General features: G+C 40.1%; 1 protein-coding gene and 1 long non-coding RNA gene across 40 annotated transcripts in view; both read left to right on the forward strand.

Moving 5' to 3' along the window:
* Window positions 1-19,531, forward strand: part of Trpm3 (transient receptor potential cation channel, subfamily M, member 3) — an 857,614-nt gene that overhangs the window by 337,661 nt on the left and 500,422 nt on the right. The window lies entirely within an intron of this gene.
* Gm33649 overlaps window positions 1-19,531 on the forward strand; it is a 71,640-nt gene continuing 52,109 nt past the window's right edge. The window contains exon 1 of the long non-coding RNA XR_386608.4: window positions 1-19,531. This exon is cut by the window's right edge and continues 19,875 nt beyond it. This is a non-coding gene — a long non-coding RNA (predicted gene, 33649).

The raw sequence follows: 19,531 nt of genomic DNA on the forward strand, positions 1-19,531 counted from the left end.
GCTAGGCCCAGGCATACTCTGACAAGAGACAGCTATATCAGGGTCCTTTCAGCATAATCTTGCTAGTGTACTGCAGCATCCTTTTAAACTTACATTTCTTTCTGATCACCAGTATAGAATTAGATGGAAGTAACTGAACTTATTTTTTGAAACGTTAACTTCACTCAAATTTAAATTAAGTCCTCTAGAAGCAAGAAAGCTAATCCTGAAACATTATGCTACGTGAATAAATACTTATTTTTAACCCCTAACTAGAGAAGAACATATTTTTCCAGAAAAAAATATACTTCAATATTTTTTTAGCATTGATCTCTCTGATCACAAAGAAGAGAATTGTAATGCCATGAGAAGTTAGCCTAGGGGAAATCTCCAGTGTTGACTCTGTGTCTCTGGTAGCTATCTGGGTGAACAGAAAAGACCCTCCCTGGAAGCTGTAAGAAGATAACACACTGATGTGAAAAATCCTCAAATTCTCCTATCTTGGAAGAGGAAATTGTGTTTTTCTGCTACATAAGTTAGCTTGGGAGAGCACATGAAAGCTATTCAAGACCTTAGAAGAAGAATCTCTCTGAGTCCTCAGCATGCTCTCAAACCCAATGATTTTTATTGAGAAAAATTAATCTGGACAATAAATTTGCCTCTTATACATGACAATAGAGTTAGTAAAACTCTCCTGTATTCACTGAAGTGATTCAATTGTTGGTAAAAACAAGAAAGCTTTTGTTCTCATACACTCTAATTGCCAAATGTAATCAGAAACTCAGGAGTCTAAGAAGCAAAGGGGGATCTAATGTGCCCTTTGAGCCTTACTGCAGGCAAAAGCTCAGGACTTTCCCAGGGCTTGGATTACAGTCCATTTGGTAGATAGTCATCTGTGTGGGTGATATGGTCCTTATCCTGAATAGAGAGCAGTTGTTTTGGATGGAGCACAATGAGTGGACTTAAGACTCGGCTGGAGCCTGGAGTCCTTGTTCCTATCCATGCTGAGCCCTCAGCTTAGATTGTCCAGCTATAAGCAATGAGATCAATGGTGCCTTCCTATCTTCACTGTCAGTATTTTATTACGAGAATGGAGTTTCCTCTTAAGACTACACAATTTGATTCTTGGTACACGTCTATAAAGCTATCTAATGTGCCACAGAATGGTGACTCTGTACCCAGGATTGCACTGAACACTTTTCAGGTGTTTAATAGATTCAATTCTCCCATCAGCCCTGTTAAGATTGGCCTTTCAAACACCTACAAGAAAGCTAAGCTTAATTAGCTGTGTATGTCACTGCTGCTGCATTGCAGAGCCCATGTTTGGGAATCTTTATGTCCTAACCTCTGATTCTCTCCACTGTATTCCTCTTTCTGAGCTCTTACATCTTGTGGAATAGCATGAATTCTGTGAGACAGAGAACAGCAGACAGAAATGAAAAGGACACAGAGAAACAGTCAAGCTAATAGAAAAATAGTTTTTAGAAGACGAAGAATCAATTTTTTTTGCTTCTAAATATCTGTCAGAAATAATCTCTAAGTGAGAGAACTGTTCCAGTTCCACTCAGTCTCTCATCCTTAGCACCCAGCACTGCGATCTACAAATGGAGCTGGCCCAAATTATCTAAACAAATGTCTATAGTTCCTGAAGATAGAAACATCCTCTAATGTCTAATGAAAAAATCTACACTGTAAAAATAATCAATGAGTAAAGGATATTAATTTCCTCAATTTAAATGTATACTCTACTGATCATAAATATTCAAAATTTAGAATCACAGTTGTCCTTACTTATTAAATACCTAACTTGTCTTTGTTATTCTTGGGTCAGTAATAAAATCCTAAGATACCTGTCTATAGTCATGTGCTGAAGTTTCAAATTTGTAATTTATAACTTCTAAAGAAGGAAAGCTGCAAACATTGTCCTTGGAAAATTGACAAACTCAGGCTTGTTGCTTTTAGAAAAATAAAATCAAGAGAAATCACATTTAAATTCCAGATAATTAGTGTGGTGTCATTTTCTATAGTTTAAAAACAGTCTCTTGATTGCTCACTGTACAGCTAGCTCTGGAGGACACCATTTACACACTGCAGTTAATCTATGTAAATGAAATCAAGGGGTTGGTTTCCCCCACAACACTATTCCATTGGCCTTGTTCTTCTCTTATAAAGACTATTGAGCCCAAAGGAACAGATTCCAGTTTGAGAATAGAAATTTATGTATCAAGAGTTTTTTCATAATGAAGTGACAATTTGTTTTGTTTTAGTAATTATTGAGTAAGTGTGTCAGATTTTGGGCAAGAAGTATGTAAATGAGTAAAGCACAATTTTGAAAATAGATGCACTATCCATCAGAATGAGGAACACTAAACTGACTGTATCTTTATCCACAGACAGATGTGATTGATACAGACACATAGATGCTGTGGAGATACAAGTTTATTTAGATGATCACGTTCCCATAGCTGAAATCCAAGGTTATTCTGCTATTTTAAATTTGAGGAATCCAAACAAACCTCTTTATCATTCTATTATACTCTTGTCTTTCACAGTAGATTGGACTTTCTGTTCCCATGGCCTTAAAAAAGGAAAATAGTCTTAGAGAATCGCCTTTTCTGAGTATCTATCATGATGGTCTTTAGCAATTCATGTGGCTGGCGATCAGTGAAAAAGAGAGCAAGTTCAGTCGCATTCAAGTTAAAGCACCAAAGAAGACTATTGGTTCCTATAGCCAGAACCCCAGGAGCTGCTTAGCTTCAAGAAGATAGTGTTTTGTTTGATCCTTGTTCTTCCTCTGGTCTTATCGACTCTCAATCAGTGTCTTTCTCTGTGCATCAGGATGCCTGCAACAACTCCTGATCTATAGCATTGCATTTTAATGCCTTTGGTTACAAGTCGATGACAAATTCTCATCGATGGGCTTTATAGAGAAAGTCTGTGCTCCAATGGGCTGAAGTTTGCTTTGTTTCTTCCAGTCCTAACTTGGGTGAATTTTTCAGCTAAGCAGTAGAGAGCGAAGCTGAGAGTGGGATGGTTCCTCAGAAGCTTGAAATCCAGTAACTAGGAGTGTGAGAGGAATACTGAGCATAGAAACAACAGAAATATAACTGTAGAGGCTAAAACAAGAGACTATCCTTACCTACCCAGAAACCGTCACTATGACATTTATAGAGAAATTGCCAACATTTTCGGGAATGAATTATTCCATCTGTAAGAGAGTGGTAAGCATTATAGTTTCAAGTTTTGACATTTCAAGTTGTTCTTTATTGAATAAGTGTCAAAAGACAGGATCAGCAACACCTACAGAGGGATGAGCCCTCCCACATCAATTAGCAACTTCCCAGTTGAAGTTCCCTTTTCTCCCCAGGCATGTCAAATTAGCAAATAAGATTAGCCACCAGAATGAGCCAATAGCTTCACTTGGTAGTGAGGCGTGAAAAGGCTCCACAAACTGTCTAAATGAATGAGTACCTGAGTCAGACTTGAACACAAGCTTAAATCTAAGGGACAAGTTTGAGAGTCAATGACTTACCCTTTGCTGTTAGGCTCCTCCATTAACAGATATAATTCACAACAAGAAAAGCAGCTATTCCACGGCCTATATATAGATCGAGACAATAGGAAAAGTAGGGTAACCATCTCGGCAAGTCCTTGAGAAAATGAAGAGGATGAGGAAGAGCCAAGATGTTTCTGGATCTAGAACATGGATGAGAGAACCTCATCAAAGACAAGGGACATTAAAGTCTTCGCCTACTTGGGAGAAATTACCTTCTAGAAAGGGGATTAAGCTTACTTTGTTAGGTATTTGGGGGAGATAGCCCACAGCCAAGCAAAGTCTTCCTTGCAATCATCTCTATCTGCATTTTTTCCCCCAAACCAAGGACTTTTCTACTTCCTCTTCAACCTGCCCTCAACCACAAAATGCAGTTTACTTCATGATTCTGTCCTTGATTCCCTTCACCACTGATGCCAAGCTAGGCATGTCCTTCTTGTAACTCCGAAGGCACTGACTCCAAAAAGCCTTGTTGCTCCTGCACTGGGTTACCTTCATTAATGCAGAACTCTTAGCTCTCGCAACAGCCCACAGCCCTAGGAGTAACTTGCAAAGTCAGAGATGCATGAAGAGTCTCCAAGAGCACTCCTAGATGAGTGTTTCAGCTCCTGGAATGACTTTACTTACACCCACATAGTAATTATGGTACCTTGAGGTAGGGACAAGCAAGGAAACTTCATTATGCCTCTTAAAAGATACTGCTTCTGCTTAGAACTTTCAGCCTACTGTTTAGTTCACACCGGCAGTTTTGAACTTCGTAAAATGAAGAGAGGTCACTTGACTCTAGAATAGAGCAAAAAGTGTTTGTTATTTTAAAGTATTTTGGTAACCAAAAAACTACAGTTGAGTTTGTATAATAAGCCATATTAAATTATTATCTATAGATTATGATGCCTCCCAAAGATACTTTATATCAATAATTAGGAACATGGTATTCAAGGTGTGATAATACATAGAACTGGTTCGGGCTATTATTTATCTCTGTGCTATTCCCACTTCATAGAATGAAGTCCCTCTTCGGCCATCTGGAGAAGGTCCAGTCATAATGAGTTTGAATTTCTTCCATCATGAAATCCATTCTGTCCTTTGTGTAGTTTGGGTACTTAAATGCTCCTCCCTCCTCTTTCCCAGAGCTTGCTTCAAGTGCCTTCCCTTCCACAGTGGGCTCTGGAGTTGCTGTAACCTGACATGCGTGATTGCTACTCATCATGCAAAAATTTCCATTAAAGTGCAGAGGGTTTGTCTTCCTTGTATTTCTGGTACCCAGATGAGCATCAAGCAAAATGGATATAGGAGAACCTAAGTGAAGCACCAGGAACAGCACAAGGGGCAAGTCAGATGGGCTATTACAGGCACAATCTCTTTCTGTTAACACTGGAACGCAAAGAACAGCATGACCATATTCTTCAAAACTTCTTAAATATTTGTATCTTTAATACTTGCTTGCTTTGGATTTGTACAGATTGTAATTTTCAAACTACAATTATGCCATGTACCCATGCTAAAGTCATTTATTAGTTATAAAGTGTTTTCTTAGTCTTCATGTTTAGGGGAATTGGCCTAAATGTGCAGTAGCCTATGTTTAAAATGTACTTCGCCCATTGAGAGAAGGAAATGAGCTCACACTAGCATGCACTGGCTCACTGGTGAGTGCTCTTCCCCACCTCCTTCGCTCCCTCACTCCCCGATAACCTATTAAGCCAAGGGCATTTGACATCACAGAAGAACACACCTAGTCAAGCAGTGAGGTGTGAACACATTGAGGGACCACCAGGCAGTCTTACTGCTGTGTTCTACAAAGACACCTCCAAAATGCAACTCTTGAAACAGTTATAAATGGAAATTACTTCGTTTTTCTTTTCTTTTTTTTTTTTTAACAAAAAGGCACAGTAAGAAGGGCACACTCTCAATATTGTGAATGAAGAACAGTGGGGAAGAAGAAAGAAAGCATTCATTTCTGTTGAGAAATGAAAGCCTTTTCCTAGGAAGCATCCGCTGTGACATACACAGCATTAGAAATAAACAGTGTGAGGAGTAAGGAGAAGAAAACTTCTGAGAACAAATTACAACCTGGGCTTAGGGGTAGAAGAGGCAAGCTTAATTGACCTGGGTAGGGTAAGTGGATAGTCATGGGATATAAAGTGAGTCTACACTGTCCATGAGAGAATTTGAAAAGGGAACTGTGTGGTCTTGCAGTTAATGGGTGTTGCAGATCGTGTTTGATTGGCTTGTTGCTCTTGGCCCCCGTGGTGAGGCAGCACATTATAGCAGGAGTGCAGGGCAGAACAAGTCACTCTACCCATGGGTGTTAGAAACAAAGAAAGCAAGAGACCATGGCCCGCAGTCCTCCTTAAAGGAACAAACACCCCCCCCTCGTGACCTCACTCCACCCCACCAGGCTACAATTTTTAGAGGTTCCTCCTACCTGCTTCTCAGTTGTGCTGAGAAGGCTTTCCAGACCCAAGCCACAGCAGTGACAGGAAGATTGGCATTCAGAGTTCTTGGTGAAGGGTGAGGATCCATTTTAATTCCTCAGATACTGGAGATATGAAAACTTCGGGGATTAGGCAAAGAAAAGATTGGCCTCACGTTCAAATGTTCTCAAGAATCAGGGAGTCCAGTCAACAGAGACAGAGATAACAAGAAGCAGGAAGTTTGGTGATGTTGTAAAGATATGCTCACATAGGGTCCCTAGCTTCTCAACTAAAAGTATGTAGTGTCTCACATATTAGGAGTTATACATTGTCAGTGCTCTGAAAGTGAAACAAATGGTACCTCACTTGCTCACATGATCTGAGTCAGGCCTTGTAGAATGTTGTAAGCATCCCTTTAAAAATACTCACTGCATCCCCCATCTCTTCATGCTGGGCTCAAAGTGGTACTGGGTAGGGCCACCACTTATTTTTTTTTCAGATAGAGGGGACAAACACTTATATTGACGGGTTGCCCTCCAGTGCAATAGAACGCAGATAATTAGAAAAAAGACTTAAAGGCTAGGAATGTGGCTCAATGGTAGAAAATTTGTTAAGCGTGAACAGAGCACTGGCTTTGATCTCCTAATCCCCAGCTTTGGAGGGGGAGGACAAGGAGGAGACTTTACTGTCCTTCAGCCTATAACAGGTACCTATGCGTACCTATGTAGGATATGCATATTATCTTACGGTCCATATCCTCTTTTGGATAAGTCTGCATGTGATTAGAGGGTAGGACTCGCTTAGCTGACTGGTGAAGAAGCACTTATCTCTGAATGAAAGGTTTGTGTCAGTGGTTCTTTAAGATATTATATCCTGCCCCTTGTTTCAAAGGTTTTTGAGAGGTGGAGGAAAAGGGTTTGGTTTGGTTTGGTTTGGTTTGGTTTGGTTTGGTTTGGTTTGGTTTGGTTTTGTGGTAAAACCAAGAAGTTGGTGTCATTTGCATATTCCTGGCCCAGTCCTCTCTTTAGTCTTCCTGAAGTCAGTCACAGATTCTTGGCTTTAGTTTATAGGTATATAACATGATAAAATTAGTGTTCATTAAGGAATGGTAGCACATGCTTTTAATGCCAGCATTCAGAAGGTACAGGCATGCAGATCTCTATGTGTTCGAGGCCAGCGTGGTCTACAAAGTGAGTTTCAAGACAACGAGGGCTATATAGAGAAACCCTGTCTCCATCAAAACAAACAAACAAACAAACAAAAATAGCATGTATTAGATTTGACAGCCAGACCGATAACTTCCATGTTGTCAGACATGCTATTTCTCTGGTTTCCAGGAGAATCAAAGGATAGAGTCAGAGTATCAAGCACAGCACTATTACACTATTGGCCCAGCATCAAAGACTGACACCTTTTTCTTCCTTTCTCCCAAGGAGGAATCTATGGAATCCTTGTTTCTCCCATAGATTGTGAGAATTCATCTCATGTGAGGATTTCAATATTTAATAATTTTAATTATCACTTCAATGTTTTGTTTTGGTCATTGAATAGATTTTAAGTTTTAACCACTCCTCAGATGGAAGATTTAGCTTAATTTACATTTTTATTTCATACTATATGTATGTATTTATATATGCATATGTTTTTTATCAAAACAGAAGCAGTAGTGAAATTATTTAGATTTATATGCAGCATTGGTTGAAATTATATGTCCTTTAGAGTATAGGGCTGCAAGTTACAACAATAAGCAACACATAAAGAAATACTTGTTAAGGTGCTGGAGAGATGATTCAGGGGATAAAAAATATCTATAGCACTCTTGCAGAGGATACCAGTTCAGTTCCTAGCACCTATACTGGTACTTCCTAAGTGCCTATACATCCAGATCCAGTCAGTCTGATACCCATTTCTGATCTCCATAGGTACTTGCACTCAAGTACCCAGACACACAAGTTAACTAATAAAACTTAAAGTATCTTTTAAAAAAAAGAAATGGTTGTTAAAATAAGAACTGCATTCATCCTTGCCCGCCATATTTTCCTATCCACCTGAAAAATCTCAGTGTGTTGTCAGGCTCCTAGAGTTTCTGGTTTCAGAATAAGCATCACTTGAGACAGACAAAACAGAGACAGCATGAGGAAGAGGGGAGATGTTTTAAATCAGTCAGACAGACTTGGGCTCAAACTCCCCATTCAAATTTATAATCTTGGCCAGATTTACCTGCTACTCTGAATATTGTCCCAATTATTAACTTCTCCTTTGTGCTGAGGTAAGCATTGTATAATATGAGGGCCATGGCTACATGATGCAGGTCCTAGCACACACAATGCACTTAATAAATGGCAATTATCCAGCTAACACTGGCTACATTTTATGAGTGATTTTCATCTCACAGGTTCACTCAATGCTTCAATCCTGTAGTTTCCATTTGATTGACTCAGGATTCAGACACATATCTTCCTGAGTGGTGAAATGAATTGCCTGTCATACAGTCTTGTATAAGTAAGAACTGTTCCTTGGCACGCACAGAGGGGTTTAAGGCGTCACTATTGGGACAAGGTAGAAATCTCCATAGTCAATCACCATGTCTTCTAACATGTTATCCGTTCCGTTTTGCCTGTTTGATTGTAACTTTCTATTCCCCAATCTCTTACAATAGAAGTGAAATTTTATGGCTTATTTTATATTTAGTTTCAGCCAGCAAGAGGCCCTCTTCCTAAAAAGACCAATGTCATTGGATATATTATGAATCCTTTGACTTATTTTCTTTGACAAAGATCACTTACAGTAACATTCTGTTTCTTCTTTCTTGATTTGACAGAACACGCCACATGACATCAATTAATTCCCTAACAACAGGATCACAGAGCATTCGACTTGAAGCCTTTCATAAACTATCCAGTTCCTACTTCATTCCCTTACACACAAGAGCTGGCAGAAAGTAGAGCTGTGGCTTGTCTAAGTTCTCACCCTCTAAGCTATTAGATCCGAGTTCTAGTGAACAATCTATCATTCACTAGAATCTATGACTTATGGTCCTAATGTCAAACACAGGTTCCTTTTATTCACCTACAGCAAAATTAGAGCACATCTCTAACCTACCTGATAGGCATCCTCTCTTTACCCTTCACATTCATATATGGTAAAATTATACAGCCCTTCTAAGAAGGCAGCACTCCGTGGTTGCCAGAGAAGTAGGGATAATTACATTGGATTCCTGGGTTTTACTTTCAACAGCCACCATTTATGCATCTATGCATACAGTCTTAAGAAATAAACATTCATTCCAGAATACAAACTGAGATACAAAGCAAACAAATTGCTACCGGTGCTTATAATCCATTCAGTATATTTTTGTAATATTTAAGACTTTGGTGAGAAAATAGTTGGCAGTATGTGTCTTAACTAAGTTGACATTTTTGAAAGCACTTGCCCTGCAACATGGAAACACAGACAGAAATGCACCTTTTCAACATTCTTTCCCACATAGTTTACAAGCATCAGTTGAAATGGTTATGTCTGTGCAGGGACAGAAGGCTGTGGTAGGAAAAATTAGATCATGAGTGTGTAGGCAGATGTGGCTTTTATCTTATTTAGAATCACCCTAAGTCCAATGAGTCTGTGTAGCTAAGAAGATAGGTGTAGGACAGATGTTTGCACATTCTCCTTAGAACCACTCTTTACTGGAGCAAGACTGAGATTGGGAAAAATAAAAAACAATAATTATCATTTTAGAAGCAGCACTATAGGCATGCAACTAAGCCAAGTCTCATATTTTAAATGTTCCTGTATGTGCATGCATATGTGGCAATATTCAGGCAATGACCTAAGTACTTTCAGCTAGATAGTCTAAAAAGAGTTAAGTTCCTAGTTACTTGGATAGAAACTTCTAATGGAGTAAGATTTTTTCAGTGAAGGCCTCTTCCTTCAACATCTTAAAAATGTTTTCTTCAGTATCCTAAATCTCAAAGCCTCCCTTTCCTTAATCTTGGCCTCGGATATTAATTATTTCTCTGAGCACAATCCTAAGTATACAATTCTCAGTTATTCACACGATCTCAGCTTCAAAGACAAGAACACTAAGACAGATGACCGCTTATCCATAGTCACCCAGTGAGGGAAAAGCCAGGGGTGGAATCCAAGGAAACTATGATGAAAATGCCTCTCTCTAGTTACTGCCACAGAATACCTCATAGGTTGACTATAAACTGTCCTTCAGAACCTTCCAGAAAACTTATTAATGCATTATGGCTAAAATTCCTCTCTATCCCCTTGAAAGAATAATAAATGGACTTGACAATGATTTGCTTAGCTTCATGTGCTGAAAGCTGAGCTTGCTGAGGATGTCTTTGGCCTTGACTAGGTCGGTGCTGAGAGAGACATTCCTATCCTACCCTTTATAAGCCAATGTTTCCATTACCTGCTTCTATTTCTTCTGGTCAGGGGTATAGTTGGTTCTGGAATGTGGATGCTGAGGGAAATACCATCAGCAATCCCAATGGAGAGATGGGTCTGGAGTCTCCCATGTTTACTGTGTACATACATAACCAGCTACATAACTTGCCATGTCTAGTACAAAATAAAAATTCACTAGTCCTTACTCAGAAAGAGGAAAAAGTCTTTCACTTTCCCTTGCATATTCCTTCTCTTGACCACTCATGATCTTTAAAAGTTCTTCATTAATAGCATGCTCACACAAGCATTGGGATGCCCACTAGCTAAAGAGGGAGACTGAGTGAGGGCAAGTGCTGGGGTAGGTGTTGAATTTGGGCTGACAAAGTTTCTACTCCAAGAAGGTAATGGGAAGCGGTGCTGCCACTGAACCTGGCTCCACATCCCTGACATTTACATCATCGCCCCAATGAATACTATCTACAGAAAACACATCCAAAATAAAATCACTAAGAATGTGTCAAGCCAGCAACTTAAGATGATCAGACCTCAAGAGAAGACCTTCCTCTGTGAGGGTGGAGTCTAAGTAGCTGCACTCATGGCCACACCCAGGAAGTTGGGCATTTGTGCATATTACTTCGGTTCATCTGGGGGGTTGAAGAGCTGCTGGGAAGCATAGATGCAACTTCTCCAAGTTCCTGCCACTAGAATGATAGTTTCCCTTGACATGAGCTTTGAGTCATTCTAATGACAAGATTAAAAATCCTGAAAGGCTCAATGTCTCTTTCCTGTCCTTTGGAGCTGAGCAGAGACCATCAGGGGCAATCTGTGGAGTGTAGAAAAATCATCCTAGGGTGGTGACTTCCAAGCCACCCTAGACAGAAGGACTCACGCCACTTTACAGTGGATTAACCACGAGCATTGTTGACTCCTCAGCAAAGCTGGCATAGGAGCAGGTGAAAACCACTTTCATAACCAGGCTCTGCGTTCCATTGGGAAGACTTGCATGCATTTTTAATAGAGAACTATTTACTTTCAGCTTATCTCTGAAGGGTACAGTTCTGGATGGGCAAGCTGAATGGGACTTTAGAAATCACCCCTTCTCACCCAAGCACTTTACCAAACAGAGAACGGAGCTTCTAGGGGGGATATCGGCTTACTTGAGGTCATACCCTCCAGAGATCCTATCCTCACGTGGCCTGGTTTTTATTACACAGCACACTCTCCTTTGGAGACTGACTCAAGTTCCTGGGAACAGAACACAATCAAAGGGAACAGTGAGAAATGGCACCCTTACCCTTTACCCCATACCACAGTTTGCCTGTGCTCTCTGACCAAACAGCTGTCTGCTCCCTCCTCAGTTAGTATGTTCTGCCATCTTCATCCCATGTGTTGCTCTGTGGTTTGCCCAAGCCCAGTCACTGCCTTTGGTAGATCCACTGCCACATTTTCTTTCTCTTTTCTCTTGGCTTGAGCAAGCAGATCCTGATCTCTTCATGGTATCTTTCCACCTCTGCCTCCTTGGGAATTCTAGGCAGGTCTAAGGTGCACAGTTTAGGTCCACTAGGGAAAGTGATTCTATGTCTTCTCAGCTGGCAGTGCATTCCTTGAGAAAGATTCTGATCTTGCAGAAAGGCTCAGTGGGAAAGCAGGCCTTGAGTTCCCTAGAGTGCCAGGACAAAATGAAAAAGGATGACAGTTGTGGCATCTATTTACTTTGTGAGAGCTGTGTATTTACTCTGCATTTTTTTTCTGTATCTAATGTGCTTTAAATTGAAATGACATTGGCAGTGAGCTCTAGGCAATGAACTTCTAGGTTCATTCTCTAAGTAATAGATTTCCATATAAGGCACTCCCTATAGGAACACTGTCAAAGAAGCAAGGCAATTAATTAGCAGAAAGTACATTTGATGATTCTCTTGATGTTGCAGAGACTTATTTAATAACATTTCAGACTACATCTCTATAAATGGGTATAAGGCTAAACACTTTAAAACTTTTGATCGAGTGATTTCTAAAGTTATTTTAACACCTATTGAAGATATAACACAGAACATGGAAAAATGTTAAAAGCATCCAAAGCATTCCATGAGTAAGAATACAACATTTCATCACCAACTCTTAGTTTTAAATTCTACTTCTTAAGAGGTAATTAATCTCTATTGTAAAGTTCCTTTCTTTTTTTTTCATTTATTAATTCATTTATTCACTCTACACCCTTCCTCCCCTCCTCCCAGCCCTATCCTTATAAATTCCTCCTCCTATTGCCTCCCCTTTCTCCTCAGAGAAGGAATGACCCCCCCCCTTGGGTATCATTTTGCCCTGGCACATGCATTCACCTCAGAAATAATAGAATCCTCTCCCACTGAGGCCCAACCAGGCAGTCCAGTTAGAGAAAGAGGATCCAAAGGCTGGGAACAGCATGGGCTCCATTTGTTAGGGGACCCACGTGAAGACCAAGCTGCATATCTGCTCCAAAGTATAGGAGGCCTAGATCTTTTGAGGTGGTTCAGTCTCTGCGAGCCCCCATGGGCCCAGGTTAGTTGATTTTGTAGGTCTTCTTGTGGTGTCCTTGACCCCTCTGGTTGGTTCAAGATGACCCTAGCTTGTGTTGAGTTAACAACAACAAAAAAATTGTAACCAATTCAGAGTGTATGTGTCCTCTGGCTTGGAAGTTTTCCTCTCCCTTTAAACTGTTTTTGTATCTGTGACCTTTCCTGGCGAACCTTCTTCACTTGGTTTATATTCAGTGGTAAGATTAACCACACTAACAACTATGATGGTTTGATAGAAGTCTATGTGTCAGATGCAAGGAAAGCTTACTCTGCTCCACTCTTGTCTCCTACAAGAATTTGAGACAGGAGTGGAGTGGTTGGGCCATGGTTGGGTAAAACGTGTATTTTAAGTAATGGTGTAATAGTGGGTCAGGTATGAATATGGGGAACATATAGATATAGATACAGATATAGATGTAGATGTAGATGTAGATGTAGAGAGAGAGATAGAGGTATGGGTAAAGGTATTAAAAACACTAGAGAGGAGACAGCAAAAGATATAGGAGCTTTTCCCAGCAAATACAACTTATAATTTAGCTTTCTGTATCTTAAAATACAAAAATGTATATACTAAGAAAAAATTAGCTTTAAAAGTAACAAGAAAAGGTAAGCTCCCTTTCTTACTAGAGGTTGACAATGCAGATTCTATTGCAGGGGATGTTGTGGCTAAATGCACTAAATTATAGGTGGGAAGGACACTGTACGGTTAGCTGCAGTGCCATTGGGATGGAGATAATGTTTATACTTCCTTTTTACCCCTCAGATAGCTTACTTGATTCATGTGAAGTTCCGGACGAAGTGGTATGTAAGCTCTTACTGGTTTAGCCACAAGGAGAATCCTAAGTATTGGCTAAGCCATTCAGAGCAGAGAGTACCTCTCCCCACCCAGGTATCTCCATGAATTGTTCCTGTTACATAAAAGTGCATTACCCTCATGAAAACTGCATCTGTTAGAGAAGATAGCAGCAGCTTGAAAAAAGCAGGTAATAAAACGGCAACAGTATATTTAATTGAGTAGATTACAGTCAACACCTGTAGTTGGACATGCCAAGATGGAGGACGACTGAGAGCCTGTATGTGTGGTGTGGGCTTTTTCTCCCAAGAGGCCTCAAGAGTCAATATCTATCTGGTGTTTGTTACATGTTTGTCCTTTCAACGACGTGTGTGTGTGTGTGTGTGTGTGTGTGTGTGTGTGTGTGTGTGTGTGTGTGTTTCATAAGAAAATGGACAAGAGAGAGAGATTTTTCTAAAGGGAAAAGGGAAAAGTTAAAGAAAGGGATTTTTGTACTCAAATAGAGTATAAATTTCTCTGTGAGGTGAAGGTGACCTTAGGTGGCTTGGAGGGATGTGAGGAGTGTGGCCAAGTGATGATACTTATGGTCAGAGTGACCTGGGGAACCTGAGCTTTCCCAGTCCCTTGGGAACTCTTTAGATGCGTCTGTGCTTTGTAGTCTGGAAACTAGAAATTCTGATTACAAGGCTCTATCTAACACAAGAGATTTAGCTTGAGATCTTGGAGGTAGAATCTAGAAATCAATGTTTCCTCTTTAAATATGCCACAAATAACTAGAGATTTACTCGGTGGAATTCTACTGTGACTGCGCTCTCTGAAGGATTTGCAGGTATCGTCTTCTGGCATGGACTACCCTGGGAAGTAGAATTCCCCGTGTCCTCCCAGAAACAAGGCAAGCAAGGTGTAAGACATTGAAAATTTTGCTGGAGTGATGCAAAGCTTCTATTGGGCCCACTGCTGGTATTCATCACTGAGACAAAGAGGCTAAGACATCCCCAGACTCAGGACTCATCAAAGTCTAATGAAGGAACCAAAAGCCACAACCTTATCTTCTTTGAAACATGAGTGTTATGTGAAGAGAAACAAAAGAGGTTCTTAGGAAATGTTCTCCCTAGCGACTGGTTTATTCACATTCCAGTCAGAGTAGCAAATGCTGCTAGAATAACAGCCCTCTTTATTTGTTATATGTGTACACACACACACACACACACACACACACACACACACACACTATTTGGACAATAACTGAATAAAGTACCCATATAGAGCTTACCTGTTCAGATAGGGACTATCTACAATAGAAGCATAGACTATTGAATTATGTGGTTAATAGTCTTCAGTGCCACCAGCCTCACAGGGGCTGCAACCTCAGAGGGTTATTTCTTATCACCTGAAAGCCTCAATGTAATAGGAGCAAATGTATTTCTTTATTATTATTATTATTATTATTATTATTATTATTATTACTAGGTATTTGTTTCATTTACATTTCCAGTGTTATCCCAAAAGTCCCACACACACACTCCCCACATCCACTCCCACCTCTTGGCCCTGGTGTTCCCCTGTACTGAGGCATATAAAGTCTGACGACCAATGGGCCTCTCTTTCAGCTGATGGCCGACCAGGCCATCTTCTGATACATATGTAGCTAGAGACATGAGCTCTGGTGGTGGGGGGGGGGGGTACTGGTTAGTTCATATTGTTGTTCTACCTATAGGGTTGCAGATCCCCCCAGCTCACTGGGTACTTCCTCCAACTCCTCCATTGGGGTCCCTGTGATCCATCTAATAGATGACTGTGAGCATCCACTTCTGTGTTTGCTAGGCCCCGGCATAGTCTCACAAGAGACAGCTATATCAGGGTCCTTTCGATAAAATCTTGCTAGTGTATGCAATGGTGTCAGCGTTTGTAGGCTGATTATGGGATGGATCCCCGGGTATGGCAGTCTCTAGATGGTCCATCCTTTGGTCTCAGCTCCAAACTCTGTCTCTGTAGCTCCTTATTTCTTACACAGATGAAAGATGGTCCAGCAGCGATCACTTAAATTAGAATAATTTACATGATTGAAGCATATTCTTTTTTTATATTAGTGTTTTTCTAACTTCTTAAATTTCTATCCGGGGAAATAAAATCAAAATAATCCTAAAGGCTGCTGTGCTATGAAATTTAGCATTTCTTTTTCAGCCTTATCTTTCACAATATTTTCCTGGATTTTTTATTAAGTAATATTTAATTCTTCTATTATAGAATGCATGCCATATTTCAGCCAATGGTTTGAAAAGTGAGGCTCTTGTCCACATTATTATGCAACAGAAGAAATGAAATTTTCTAACCAAATTGGTTTTATTGTTCCCTGGTAATGTGTGGAGTGAAGAGAGGAAAGATATTATAGCTTCCTTTGAATCTTATTGGAGAAAATATCACTGGGTGCTTTGGAAGATGGGCCATAGTAGAAGCTACATTTCTGGCCAGGAAAATTAAAACAATTAGATAGTGTCAAGAGCTAATCACAGAAGGGACTTCTGGCCCTTCTCAAGCTCGGAACTTAGAAATTATTGAAGGCCTGAGAAGGGCGCAGTATGTTTCTCTTCGAATATCAGTCATAGATCATTTACTGTGGAGGGACCTCAACTGCCTAGCTTTTGAATCAAAGTCTGGGTCATGCATTAAGCCTGTATTTTTGACTAAGCCCCACCTCCATTCATATCCTTATTGCTTAACTTCCCATCTTAACTTGTTATGTAGAGTAATAAACACGTGTCTTCCAGTTTCTGTGCAAGCTACGGTATAGGGGTTCCATTTTTAAAAATCACTTTGCGGTCTCTCACAGACAGTGTTATTTTACGGGCTCTCAGCAGCCATAGTCCACATCCTGATTTTACCACTCAGGTGCTGTGTGCTCCTGGCCAAAGATAGCTGGATGTGTCAACTGCTCATTTTCTTTTCTTTGTCACGTACAGTGGCTCCTGCCTCTTACAGTGGTTGTGAAGATTGAAATTGTCCATGTAGACAAAGCACTTTAGACGGTGTCTAGTTCAGACTAAGTGCTCAATATGGATTAAGAGGTGAAGAGATGAAGCCAGGCAGTGGTGGCGCACGCCTTTGATCTCAGCACTTGGGAGGCAGTGGCAGTTCTGAGTTCGAGGCCAGCCTGGTCTACAGAGTGAGTTCCAGGACAGCCAGAGCTATACAGAGAAACCCTGTCCAAAAAAAAAAAAAAAAGTTGAAGAGATGGACAGATGGAGGAATTTACTCAGAAGAAAATGCAAATAAGTGAACACATCACAAAATACATTGTAGAAATAATGGTAGGTCCCTTTACTCTTTCAAAAATTGTCGTGCCTATGATAAATAAGTAAAGGATAGCCCTGATTCCAGCCACCTATAGCAAACAGCACAATGTCAAAGTTGTTTATAATGAAAGTGTTTCAAAGTATACCTAAAATATCAAAGTATATCTAAAATACTCATGTTTTGCAATATAAAGCAAAATGGGCATTTACTTTATCCCAAAGAATATTCTATATTCTTTATAGATTCCATAAAAATCTATATTCTTTATAGATTTTTTTATGGGCCCTAGACCTACTAATCTTACAACTCAAATCGACAGTCACGGATTCAGCACCAAACCCTTCCTGTTGCCAATGCCTTCCTCTCACCTGTTTCCTACTTAATGGTCACTAAGCGGTTTCTGCTCTCGCCACAAAGGGCATGGTGGGTGGTAGATACACCTCAATACATCGATCCCTTCCCCTTTGTATGAGCCAGGTTCTGTTCTACGAGTTCTTAATGTCAACATCTTCCTGTCATGAGCAGGTTGTGAACCTTACAACCTTACTACCCCAAGGTCCACCTTGTGGCTCCCCTAATACACTATGCACGTGTGCTGAGTTGATCTGTACAAGGAAGGAGCCTCGTGTTTCCATGTTCTGAATACCTAGTGATGACGACAGAGTCTGTGGACAAAGAGGGAACTATAATGCTAGTTTGTTCTCACCTACCTAGGAATTTTTATAAATGGGTGTAGAGTCTGGATTGAAATCTTCTTGTAAATTTCATATTCTCTATTGTTATGATTACTATGTCTAGGCGAATATTCATTTTATCATTGCCGACACATGGTTTTACGTTTCTAACAGTCTTCTCTCCTCTATTCTTGTGACCCCGTCTATTCTTGCTCACTATAGCTACACTCCCAGAAGCTTCTCTTCCATCAAGCTGTATTTATTAGTTAAGGCAGAAAATGTGCATTTGTAATGAAGACATCCCAAGCTACAGTCAGTCACTCACACAAGAGAGGTTTATTTCTTTCACCAGTAACATTGCAGAACTTCGGCATCTTTAGAAAGTTCTTTGGAAGTCTAAGGCAAGCAGATGACTCAGAAATGGTACCTTGTAGCCACTCCCATCTGAGCAGTCCAACTATCTCCTGGATCAGAGTCAACCAGCAGTTTCTGACTCACCCTTTAAAAGCTAATGATATCCTAAGTCTCCTCTTACTTTCTCATATCAAAGATGGTCAGATTCCATTAGCCTGAAAAGGCAAACCTTACTCACTGAATATATTTTTGCCTTGGAAAGTTATTCACATAGGGTAACATCATTTTTGGTACAAAGAAAAAAATAAGCATTTGGATCAACAGTCTTGTCATATATCGCAATCTTCATATTATAGGTCCTGGAAATGAGCAACAGAAGTTTCCAGAGATTCCCCCAAGACTAAGAATGTCACATCTATGCTGAGAAAAATGAGATTTGTGTTTTAGACCAATAATGGGAACAGCGACAATAACTACTATAAAAGCAATCAGGATCTGGGGACGTAGCTGTTAGAGTACTGGGTTCAATTGCCAGGACCATAGAAACTTGACAGGATGCATGCAGCACTGGGGGAGGGGAGACAGGAGAATCAGGGTGGGAAGGCTCTTGCTTTAGCTACATAGCAAGTTCAAAGTCAGCCTGGATTACGTAAGACCTTGTCTCAAAAAAGAAAAAGAAAAAAAAATGCAATCATGAGACTGAAAAGAAGGTATCAACAGTTGATTATCTCTTTCTATCCTCTCTCCAAGTCTCATAAATTAAAAGATAAAAGTAAATGTGTTATTATTTGCATGAGTATGCACTGACTCTAAATATTATGTAACTCAGTTTCACACCCTGTCCTTCCAAAATACCTTGTTATGATTTCGGTGTTCTAATTTTTTTTAAATGCATCTGATGAGAAATCTGCCCCTAGAGAATTTCAGAAACAAAGCTTACAGAAATCGCAGTGGATTTGTTCCACAAGCCAGGCCAAAGCTAAAAGGGAGTTGAAGTAAAGGCATATTTCTCTGCTCCCCAAAAGTCCACTCTATCAATCAGCAAAGAGAACCACCTAGCTGTGTTGTAGTACCATGTATATCATTCATGACTGGATAGAGCTGTGAAGCCCCCACCAATTGATGCAGAAGATATGGTCCCCAGTGGGCTGCAACCTTCTCCAATTTCATTTTCTGCTGATGTAAGACTTTCCTCCTCCCATTTCAGAAACAAATTACTGATACATTTTGATAATAACACTTCATCCAGATAGTTCCCCTCGGATTTGCAAGCTGATTCGAGTGATAAGAACGTTGGCAACTGTTGGAGTGAAATATAATAATTTCATGGTCAGCACTCATTAAATTCCAAACTAAGCAGAAGGATGAGAGCTTAGCAAGTGAAGTTATTAGCAAGTGACTGCCTTTAAACACACTTTTCCTTACTCTAAGTAGGTTGGTACTAGGAAAAAGGCCTAAAGCTGTCTTGGAGTTTTGATTTAATTTTATCAGGCAAGTCCTACTTATTTCTATCCCTGCAAAGA

This window comes from Mus musculus, chromosome 19, assembly GCF_000001635.26.
Source record: "Mus musculus strain C57BL/6J chromosome 19, GRCm38.p6 C57BL/6J".
NCBI classification, from domain to species: domain Eukaryota; kingdom Metazoa; phylum Chordata; class Mammalia; order Rodentia; family Muridae; genus Mus; species Mus musculus.